Raw genomic sequence first — 12,570 nt, forward strand, 5'->3', positions numbered from 1 at the left:
CGATCAAATACTTTTAATGTGTGAAATTACTCATTTTAACATGAAAGCTAATTTTGCTCAAGTGGATCAAAGAGAGAAATCGCTAAGTGCAAACCCGTGTCTTAGAGATGAGTGCACCACAGCCAGGTTGTTACGCAACAGAAAGAAATATGTAGACATGCATTGCCATTGCCATTTTGGTGGTAGACTAGAAAAGGCGTGGTTCTTTTCTTCTTTAACTAATTACTTGGAAAAATTATAGTCTTATGATATAAGAGACATTATATAGCTTCAAATGTTTGATATATCGATTATAGACCTGTATTGCCATTTGGGTGGTTAGGCTAATTATTGCATAAATGGGCGTGGCTCTTGTCCACATTAACCAATTTCTTGGAAAGATGATAGCCTTATGATATGAGAGACATTATAGCTGCGAATGTTTGATATATCGTATACTCTATTCTTTTGAAAACAGATGATGATAAACACAGTATTAAAATTATTATTAGTATTGAAGTTATTAAGATTATTATTAGTTTTAGTTATTAAAATTAGTATTAGTATTAAGTTATTAAATTTTTAAAATTATTATTATTATTAAAGTTATTAAAATTATTATTGTTAACAGTCCTTGAATCGTAGGTACCTACATTAAGAGCCTTTGATTAGAACATTTCATTTTCAATGAATGGGAAGGTTCCCACGCAAAGCTTAGAAGTCGTAAGAATATCAAAAGGTATTATTGTAGGTTGGGAGAACAAGGGAATAGCTTACATAACAAGCTTAGATATACCCCCACCCCCCTACCCCACCACTACATACCCCCCCCCCCTCCCCTCTGCAGCATTGGGTGTGCTACTTGCTCTTGGCATGCTTAGTAGCTGCCGTGGATAGCAGTAGCATGTAGAGCAGCTTGTTAGTTGTCGCCATGCGGAGTCGATGATGGAGTTTTAAGCATTCTCGTCCCGTTACCCTCTGGCATCTATTTTTAGATTGGAAAAAGGCTCTCTCTCTCTCTCTCTCTCTCTCTCTCTCTCTCTCAAGATTAATTCTTTTAGTGATTGTTACTTAGAGTTTTAATTTTGGAGTGGAATAATTTCATTGCATTATTCTCTCTCTCTCTCTCTCTCTCTCTCTCTCTCTCTCTCTAGATTATTTCTTTTGGTGATTGTTACTTTAGAGTTTTAATTTTTGGAAAATTTAATGTTTCCCTTACTTTATTTTATAAGTTTATGTAGTTTTTATATATGTTTTGCTATAAAAAAAAATGAGCAATTCATTGTAATAGTGCACAATTCTTATGCTAATATACTTCGAAATTTATATACAAAAAGTTTCTTTATCTCTTAAATGTGACAGAACATGGGCGTTCCCATGATGCCATATTTTTAAATGAAATTATGATCTTTTGAATATTATATGTTACTGGTCTTGTATATAAGTAATTAACCTTTTTTTTTCGCTTAGCATACTCCTTATTGGGTGTACTGAGATTGATTGATTGATTTTTCATAATTATCATAATTTCTAGGAAGTAATTTGGCTGCAAGCTTTACTTTTATAGAGACGAGGTCATTACGATGTTAAATCAACAAAGTATTAATATTATTTTATGCTCTTTGTATCGTTTCTTGATATAACAGGTTTTTGTTCTATTGTAATCATTCCGTTTCAATTGACCAGTGCATTTTTATAACACCATATTAATATTTCTTCTCTGAAAATTACCTGCCTCAGGTGTACTCATGGTAAGGTGTTATTTTTGCTGTCAAGTTCCCGGAATTTATCAGTACGCCCTCTGGTGTGTGTGTTCTTTTAATAACAACTTATTGTCGAGTTCTTTTATGTTCACTTCCTTAAACGTAATTTTCCTTTGTTACGTGTTACGAAATTTTCACTGGATCTTTTCTTGTTTTTATATATATATATATATATATATATATATATTATTATCATTATTATTATTATTATTATTATTATTATTATTATTATCACGCTAACAAGGATAAGGTTTTGTGTGTGAAACGCAGGGCACCCTTGAACAGGGGTAAATTCTTGTCCAGCCTTTGACCTGTAAGTAAGTGACCCTGTGTCTACTATTCAAATTAAATAGTGAAATATGCTTTCCAAATATATAAATTATCTGCTTCAATATTTATAGAGGTATAAAGTCTTAACTTTATGCCTTAGCTGAACAGACAGATAGACATGGAGTGAAAGACAGATCATTTACTAGGTGGCCCTGGACGAAGACCTCGGGGTTATTAAAAATTTCATTAGTTGGACAACTCTGTTATCATAATCTTTCTTATCTGTAAAACCTTAATTGTTTCATATAAAGAAATATTCTTCTTTTGAGAATTTTTTTTTTCTTCATTATTGTTGCCCTGTTAAGAAGAGATTTTATCATTGCATCCATGAAACGAAATCTGTGCAGTAAGAAAGCCCTTTAGCATTTCATTAAAGATCTATAAGAAAAATTTGATATATTTCATGGAAACTTTTTTTTATTCTATGATTAAGAAAACATCTTAATTGTTCCACAGAAAAAAAAAAGTGTGACCCCATCCAGAAAAACCTTCCATTTAAATTAACCAAGTTCTATAAGAAAAATTAAATATCTTTCATGAAAACTTTTTTAGTCTACTCTTTAGAAAACAATTTTGTCGTTCCACAGAGAGGAAGAAGGGTATGACCCCATCCAGGAAAACTTTCCATACAAAATGAAATTAACCTTCCATGTAACCCCAGGTGGGTCACTTCAACCATCCTTTTCATTGGTAATCAGTCACCGTCTTTACCTGCGTGCTCTCTCACACGTCTCATTACCATTACATAAAAGTGCGAATCGTTCCTCGGCTAATCTATTCTCGTCACTCCTCCCAAAGCGGCTTTTTATTATTCCCGTCGGGAACCTGCCCCTCGGGTACCGGCCCAAATGCAGCTCGGACGGGCGCCCTCCGGAGGAATGGCTAGTATAAAAGTGTTGATGGGTTTCCCTCCTCAGGTGGCATTTCCTAAAAAAAAAAAAGGGGGGGGGGGCACAGGGAAGGAGAGGAGCCATCTATGTGAAATTAGGTTTTTTTTTTTCAATAGTGACCTTAGATCTTGTTGCGAAAGCACACATAAGTCATGTAATCAATCTGCTAACTTGGTTTGGAAACGATTCAGCGCTGTATAATTTTGCAGTTAAAAGCTTTTAAATAATGTTCGGCCAATATACTGTCTATATATATATATAATATATATATAATATATATATATATATATATATATAAATATATATGTATATGTATTGATATATGTCTATATATGTATATACAGTATGTATATATATGTATATGTGTATATATATATATATATATATGTACATATATATACATATATAAATTATATTAGTGTACCCGACCCGTCATATATGTCGGCTTAAAATATAGATAAGCCCACTCAGATTCAACACTTCCCACTCTCTCCCCTTCCCTAATTACCACACGGCAGTTTGTGGGAGATTATCGTTCTCCGTGTGGTTGCTGCTCAGCGTGACAAGATATATACTGTATATATATATACATATATATATATATATATATATATATATCGCCGGACACTTGCTCTTTATTGTATAGAGGAGATCATGGTTTAAATCCTTGCATAGCTATTTGACAGTGGCTGATGTTCTTCATTATGTGTCACGATCGAGAAATAATAGTCATCGGAAGTTTTTTATTAACGGTAAATACGATATGACTGTTATTTGATCATAATTATTATTATTATCTCCGCCAACGAAGTTGGAAGGAGGTTAAGTTTCACCCCCTGTTTGTGTGTTTGTTTGTTTGTTTATGAACAGCTTCCAGGCCACAGTTTTAATCCTAATGAAACTTACAGGGATTAACTGTTATGTAAAAAGCTGAAATGGATACATTTTGAAAGGTCAAGGTCATGACCAACCAAAAGGTCGTGAAATAAGCTGCTGCGGCGGAGGTCTGTGCTCTACTGAGTGCCCCTGTAGATGTTGTTTCTCATGTTGTTGATGATCAGACGTCGATCGCACAGTAATAACATACGACAACAACATCCATTAAGTTGCGGCTTTCATAAGTACCAGGTTCATGTTATTAACACAGCCATATTGTGCGTGGGATCATCCACAATTGACGGGTCCTCCTTAAAGTTGAACACGACTCGTCACCTCAATGCTTGCGGACACATCTTTTAGTTTTGAATTGTAGATCCTGTTGTGTTTACAGCATTATAACAAGTCGATTATATTCCACAGTGAGTAATTTAAAGAATACAATTAACCTCATTTATTAGTAGCTTACAAATGATGTGCTGGTGGTGTTTGTTGGTACCACAAGATTATAAGTCGTTCCATTGTTTACAAACTTTTTGATTTTGTTTTTCAATTGGTCTTTATAAGTGAAGATTTGTCTCCCATTTCTGTTTGTCTACGACCTATTGAACTGAAATCTTTCATCTGCTCAATTGCTGTTTAGCAGTTGAAACAGAGAGAGAGAGAGAGAGAGAGAGAGAGAGAGAGAGAGAGAGAGAGAATATGTTTCCTTTAGAATCTAAATAAGTATTAGAAACTAATACAGTATTCCACACCTTTTCTATCGCTGATATAAATTCAAATCATAGCGTTGTTAGATTAATCTCGTTTTTAAGAGATATTTTATTCCGGCATCGTAGACGTCATATTCTTTTATGCATATAAATAGAACTGCATCAAACAATTGCTTGGCTGCGCGCACGCCATGAGCAGTAATACTCAATTGGAGTCGGCCCTCTTCAAAGGTATATGTACAGTTGGATACAGGAATTCCTGATACACCTCGCTCTGAAGAAATGCACCTAGCCACAACCCTAACTGCACGTCGAATTCCAGTGTTTAGTCCTGTCCAAAAACTCAGTCGATTATTATTATTATTATTACTTGCTAAGCTACAACTCTAGTTGGAAAAGCAGGATGCTATAAGCCCAGGGGCTCCAACAGGGAAAATAGGTCAGTGATGAAAGGAAAAAAGGAAAATAAAAACATTTCAGGAAGAGTAACAACATTAAGATAAATATCTCCTATATGAACTATAAAAATTTAACAAAACCAAAGTAAGAAAAATAAGATAGAAGAGTGTGCTCGAGTGTACCCTCAAGCAAGGGAACTCTAAACCAAGGCAGTGGAAGACCATGGTACAGAGGTTATGGCAGTACCCAAGACTAGAGAACAATGGTTTGATTTTGGAGTGTCCTTCTCCTAGAAGAGCTGCTTACCATAGCTAAAGAGTCTCTTCTACCCTTACCAAGAGGAAAGTGGCCACTAAACAATTACAGTGCAGTAACCCCTTGAGTGAAGAAGAATTATTTGGTAATCTGTGTTGTCAGGTGTATAAGGACAGAGGAGAATATGTAAAGAATAGGCCAGACTATTCAGTGTGTGTGTAGGCAAAGGGAAAATGAACCGTAACCAGAGAGAAGGATCCAATGTAGTACTGTCTGGCCAGTCAAAAGACCCCATAACACTCTAGCGGTAGTATCTCAGCGGGTGGCTGGTGCCTTGGCCAACCTACTACCTGTGGTTTCTCGTCGCAAAGTAATGGGGTAACCGGGTGCACTTGGTTATTGCGCATTTTTGATACAGGAATAATCTGTCTTTTAAAAAATTTAATCAATAGACATTATCGTAGTTAGGATCTATTGCTCATATGTTTCTGTCCTTAATTTTGTCACCAGAAGTCAAATTCTCTCTCTCTCTCTCTCTCTCTCTCTCTCTCTCTCTGCCAACCATGAATTGAGCTGACGATGCATTTCAATTCTTCATATTTTCGACGTGACTCGGCCATTAAGTATCCTATGAGAAATCTCCATGGACCCGAAGTGAATTTTGAAAAGGATTAAGGCTCAGTAGAAACTGATATCTTTTATTATATTTTTTAAGACATCAGTTCAACCTTGATTGGAACGAACTTTAATGTTTTGCCTATTAAGAATGAGTTCACATTCTTATATTTACGTTTTCGTTGGGTAGGATTCATTGGTCAATTAAAGATTTATTTCACACATTTACATTTTCGTTGGGTAAGATATTTTGACCAATTCAAGATTTATTCTGACAATCTTCTATTTACTTTTTCGTTGGGTAAGATTCATTGACCAATTCAAGATTTATTTCACAATCTTACGTTCACATTTTCGATGGGTAAGATTTATTGACCAATTCAAGATTTATTTCATAATCTCACATTTACATTTTCGTTGGGTAAGATTCATTGACCAATTCATGATTTATTTTGACAATCTTACATTTACATTTTCGTTGGGTAAGATTTATTGACCAATTCAAGATTTATTTTGACAATCTTACATTTACATTTTCGTTGGGTAAGATTCATTGACCAATTCAAGATTTATTTTGACAATGTTACATTTACATTTTCGTTGGGTAAGATTCATTGACTAATTCAAGATTTATTTCACAATCTTACGTTCACATTTTCGCTGGGTAAGATTTATTGACCAATTCAAGATTTATTTCACAATCTTACGTTCACATTTTCGCTGGGTAAGATTCATTGACCAATTCAAGATTTATTTTGACAATGTTACATTTACATTTTCGTTGGGTAAGATTTATTGACCAATTCAAGATTTATTTCACAATCTTACGTTCACATTTTCGCTGGGTAAGATTCATTGACCAATTCAAGATTTATTTTGACAATCTTACATTTACGTTTTCGTTGGGTAAGATTCATTGACCAATTTCCTTCGTGTAGATTGGTAGCGAAGGAAAGTCTGTTGAATATTTTTATAACTGATGGTTAAATTGATTAAGTTTGGCGAGAAAATTGTCCATTTTGCCAATAAATTGTATTCAGTGCTTTGATAGAAATATCTTTTTTATTCGCATAATTGCATTTTTGCCAATAAATTATATTTCAGTGTTTTGATAGAAATATCTTTTTTATTCGCATAATTGCATTTTGCCAATAAATTATCTTTTTTATTCGCATAATTGCATTTTGCCAATAAATTATCTTTTTTATTCGCATTATTGCATTTTGCCAATAAATTATATTTCAGTGCTTTGATAGAAATATCTTGCTGATTTGCATAATTGCATTTTGCCAAAGAATTATATTCAGTGCTTTGATAGAAATATCTTACTGATTCGCATAATTGCATTTTCCCAATAGATAGTATGTAATGTTGAAATGGATAGACACTAATTTTTTTTTTCTCTCTCTCTCTCTCTCTCTCTCTCTCTCTCTCTCTCTCTCAATCGATCTTCCTAGGTACGATGCCCTAATTGGGCGCTGTTCAACCGTTGGAAACTGTATTGGAAATTGATGCCACCCAAGCTGGTATAAATCAAATCGTGTCTGTGTGTGTGTGTGTGTGTATGTATGCTGTGCACTGTCGAAGGGTCTATTTTTAATCCCGTGATAGACCTTTGATGAAATAACGAGTTCGCTTTCAATGCAACTGCAGCCACACGGGGTCTAGCTATTTGACATTCTATTGTGCCACGCATACTACATTTATCACAATGGATATTTTTTTCACGGATATAGTTCAATTTTGACCTTTTTTATTTTAACTGTTCGAAATTGTTAGGATAATTTCAGGGATATCGTCAGGTGATTAGTTTTATTTTGAACATTCATCCGGGTGCGTTCATCTCTCTCTCTCTCTCTCTCTCTCTCTCTCTCTCTCTCTCAGTTGTTACTTCTTCCGACTCACTCAATATGGTAATTTCTTTACTTACAAAATAGAAAATACATGGAACAGACTTACAGCGGATGCAGGAAACAGTAACACCGTAAACGAATTCATGAACAAGTTAGACAAGATTATAAAAACTCTCTAAACTTCTAAACTAATTCACTATAACTAGGAACAAATGGAGTCTCTGCGGATGGACTAAAAAATCTTTGAAACATCCAATATATATTCTTGTTTGAGGGTACACTCAGGTACTCTTGTCTATCTAATTTCTCTTCCTCTTGTTTCGTTAAAGTTTTTATAGTTTATATATGAAAGATTTAAGTCAAAGTTGTTACTGCTCTTAAAATATTTTATTTTTCCTCGTTTCCTATCCTCACTGGACTATTTTCCCATTTGGGACCCCTGCCTGGCCTTATAGCATCATGCTTTTCCAACTAGGGTTGTAGTTTACCAAGTAATAATAATAATAATAATAATATATATATATATATATATATATATAATTATATATATATATAAATATATATATATATATATATATATGTGTGTGTGTGTGTGTGTGGGTGTGGGTGTGTGTGTGTGTGCCTGTGTGTGTGAGAGAGAAATTGTTCACTTCATAAGATAATAAATTTCTGGTGTAAATACATATGGCGCAATAATCTTCTGTACTCTTAATTAATTTACTAAGTATACCTAGACCTTTCATCGCTTGGAGAAACACTTTGGTCTCATTCTGGTGTCCATTTTTTCCTGGAGGACTTTTAACTTCCCTGATTTCTTGTTCTTTGTAATCTGTTATTTCTATGCGATGTTGTTAAAAATCAGATATCTTGATCTTGGAAATTGAATGTCAAATTCTCTTGTTATTCTGCTCAAAATTTTCATTTTTTCCCGCTTTAATGACCATAGGTGTTGTGACGCCAGTCCTGCATATAGTAAGTACATCAGTCCGTTAATCTCTATATCGTTGCATCTCATACCTATTGTTATAACCCCATTTTTCCTTTTTATATACTACTAGTGTACGCGACCCGTCAAAATAACTAGATATTTAGATCAGTATGCACATACACGCACCCCCCCCCCCGCCCCTCTCCTCAGGGTATGACTACTCCTCTCTGTGCATGACCGATAAGAGATATGTATATACAGATAGATAGATAGATAGATAGGTAGGTATGTATGTATGTATAGCCAGACACTTGCTCTTTATTATATAACGGCGTTTGTTTTATGTTTTTTTTTACTCGTGTAATTAGTGCATTTATTCTAAAACTATCGAATGAAACTAAATTGGAATGCGTATCGTGTTTCTGTGGGGGAGTTTTTATCAGTTTTTATTGCAATACATGTTCCAGTTTCATTGCAACTGTAATTACTTCATCAGTCTATTTTTACCGGGTCGTTTTGCAACATTGATGATTATCGACGGTAAAGGGAAGCCTTTAGAAACTGTTCTAATGTTGCCATTTGTATGTCAAAGAGTTTTCGTTTGTGGGAAGAAGTTTCCCAAGGGAAGCAGGTTCTTATACACACACGCTCGCGCGCACACACACACACACACACACATATATATATATATATATATGTGTGTGTGTGTGTGTGTGTGTGTCTGTATGTATGTCGGGCCCCATGGTGATGAAAACTAGCCAAACCCCATGAATTAATATGGAGGCATTTGTCTTGTAGTTGACTATAAACGGCTGCATTTGTTTGTTGTTGTTATTGTTGTTATTTATATGTATATTTAACCGCTTTAAACTTCAAAGATGAAATATTTATAATATAGTATATTCTCTTTCTGCACGTTAAGTGTGCTACAAGGAATACAGTTAGCTGAATAATTATAACCGATTTTTTAAAGCATCCCATCCACATTTTTTTTTAAATTTTAATAAAGCTCTCCTATTTAATAAAGAGTAAGTGTTTGGTTTGCATATATATATATATATATATGTGTGTGTGTGTGTGTATATATATACATATATATGTATATATGTGTGTATATATATATATGTATATATATATATGTGTGTGTGTGTATATATATATATACATATATATGTATATATGTGTGTATATATATATATGTATATATATATATGTGTGTGTATATATATATATATATGTGTGTGTGTGTATATATATATATATATATATATATTTCCGGGCATGCTCGGCGACATTGCCAGATGCATAGCTACGCGATGTCTCCCTGTCCCTCGTGTGTAGGGGGAGAGGGATTGGCCATACCCAGGTGAGTGGAGGTGTCCGTACATATCTATCTTTTAAATATTTAACCATCAGTTTCGACAAGTCGCGTACACTATTATAATAATAAAAACAAAGTCTCGAGACGTCCCACTCGGTTGACAGAGGTTGGAGTACAAATGTGCCTTCGCAGTGTCATGAAATATGACCGTCCTGTCGGTGGTCGTTTGAAGGAGTAAGGGGAGGGGAGGGGGGAGTGGCATGGAAGAAGGGGAATTCTTGTCGTTCTCATCTCTTCCAAACTTACGTTTTGCAATTTCTTTTCTCGCTTCCCCTTTGTTTGTGGTGTGTACAAAGGCTTTCCTCTTATGTACTGCTCTCTCTCTCTCTCTCTCTCTCTCCTCTCTCTCTCTCTCACACACAGCTTTGTCTTTGAGAATCTTCATCTTTTCTGCATATTCCGGCACTTATGATCGTTGCTCCGTGCTCGTCCTAAAAGGTGAAAAAAAAAACACTGAAGAGGCAAGACTCTCTTTCTCCCTTTTGTTTTACGTGGGGAAGAAAAAAAAGGCGACCAGTTTTGCCCAGTTCTTTGTGTTTTGTGAAGGAGACTGATTTAGACTAGATCTGGGCACGCGAGAGCGCGCGCGCGCGCGCAACGTAGGTTGTAGTCAAGTGGCAGACACGGAGGCACCTTCGTTTAGCTGAGCCTGAAGTTGGCAAAAGGCTTTTCTTGTCTTCATATGTGTGGGCCCTCTCTCTCTCTCTCTCTCTCTCTCTCTCTCTCTCTCTCTCTCGTAGACTCGTTTCCTCCTTCCTTTTCGTTGCTTCATTCTATTTTTATCTGGATATGCTGTGTCTTGAATACCTGAATATATAATACACTTGTATCTGTAGTTACAATTTCCGTGGTGTAACCTAATTCTTGTTACTTGTTACCTCTTGGACTTTGTTTTATATTATCATTAGTAACAAAGTCTTGCTTTATTTGAAAAAAAGAATTATTATTATTATTATTATTATTATTATTATTATTATTATTATTATTATTATTATTAGATAATTTCATTTAATCAAATTTTTTAACACACATGGTACACAAATACATGCCACTATGGACTTCCCCACGCCCATGGGGACTACCCCACGCCTATGGAGACTTCCCCATGCTCATGGGGACTTCCCAATGCCCATGGAGACTTCCCCACGCTCCTGCTTTATCATGAAACGCCTCTTTTTCCTACAGTCATAGAGTTTGATAAGAAATTATCCTCGGAAGTTTATTATCTAATCTGTCCATGGAAGATTCTGATGTGTTTCGAAGAACAGAATTCCTTTTTGTCATTATTATTATTATTATTATTATTATTATTATTATTACTATTATTATTATTTTATTATTATCGTTATTATAATTATTTAAAGTATTATTATTAATGAAATTATTAAAAGTATTATTGTTAGAATTATTACTATTAGAATTATTAAAACTATTATTATTATTAAGATTTAAGAAATTATTATCATTAGAATTATTAAGATTATTATTAAAATTATAATTATTATTAAAATTATCATTTATTGTTATTATTATATTATTATTATTATTATTTATTTTTATCATTATTATTGTTATTATTATTGCCGCTACTACATGCTAAGCTGTAACTAGTCTTTGGAAACTGAATACTACAAAGAAATTGAAAGGAAATCTACAAATATAAAAATATTTTTACTTCTGTTAGTAATTTTGAAAATGATGGGAACATCTGTGAACATAACATGTGGCTTGCATTTGTTCAACTCCTAATGCCATATGTTAAGATGTTGTCCTTGCGATTATTTACATTATATTTTTCTTTTCTTGATGTTTATTTCAACCTGCAACATCACGAAATACGTACCCAGGTTTGCCGATGTTGTTGGTATATTTTCTGTGCCATGATTATTTTACTTCTCTTAAAATTTGGCGCGGTACACGAAAATCTCTCGTAGTACCCCCTCTCCACCCCCCCCTCTCTCTAGAAGGTACCCTCCCTCTCTAGCATAACAATGTCTCAATCTTCCCCCCCCCCCCTTCCTCCTCCTCCTCTTCTTCCCTCTCCATTATCTTGTTAATTTCCCTTCCTCCTTCTTTACTTCTTCCTCGGTTATTATGTCCAATTCCCCTTCACCATTATTTTATTTTTCCTTTTCCTGCAACTTCCCCAATCCCAGTTTTTCTCAATTTCTCTTTATGTCCACCACCCTACTTCTTCCTCCCTTCCCCCCTAATATTTCTTCTCCTCATTCCATTCCCCCCCTCCCCTCCCCCCCTCCCCCTCATGAAATCTTGCCAGACACATTGGCGGCGAGGTCTTCTCAGAATTGAAAGTCTGCTACACTAGTCCAGGTGCTTCATTATTCCACATTGGTTCGTTGGGGGGGGGGGGGGGTTGATAAATTTCCCTTGCTGTTGTTATGAAGTCGGTACGGAAGCGTGTGTGTGTGTGTGTGTATGTATGCCTTGTTTATGTACTATTATGCCTCGTTTATTTATGACGTACCGAGTTGTGTATTGTCTCATTGCGAAACTTACTGTTGTGTTGCATAATCATTATCATGGCTGTTTGTCGGTTTTATTTTCGTATTCCTTCTCGTTTCCTTTTT

The sequence above is a fragment of the Palaemon carinicauda genome, chromosome 6 (assembly GCF_036898095.1).
Source record: "Palaemon carinicauda isolate YSFRI2023 chromosome 6, ASM3689809v2, whole genome shotgun sequence".
NCBI classification, from domain to species: Eukaryota; Metazoa; Arthropoda; class Malacostraca; order Decapoda; family Palaemonidae; genus Palaemon; species Palaemon carinicauda.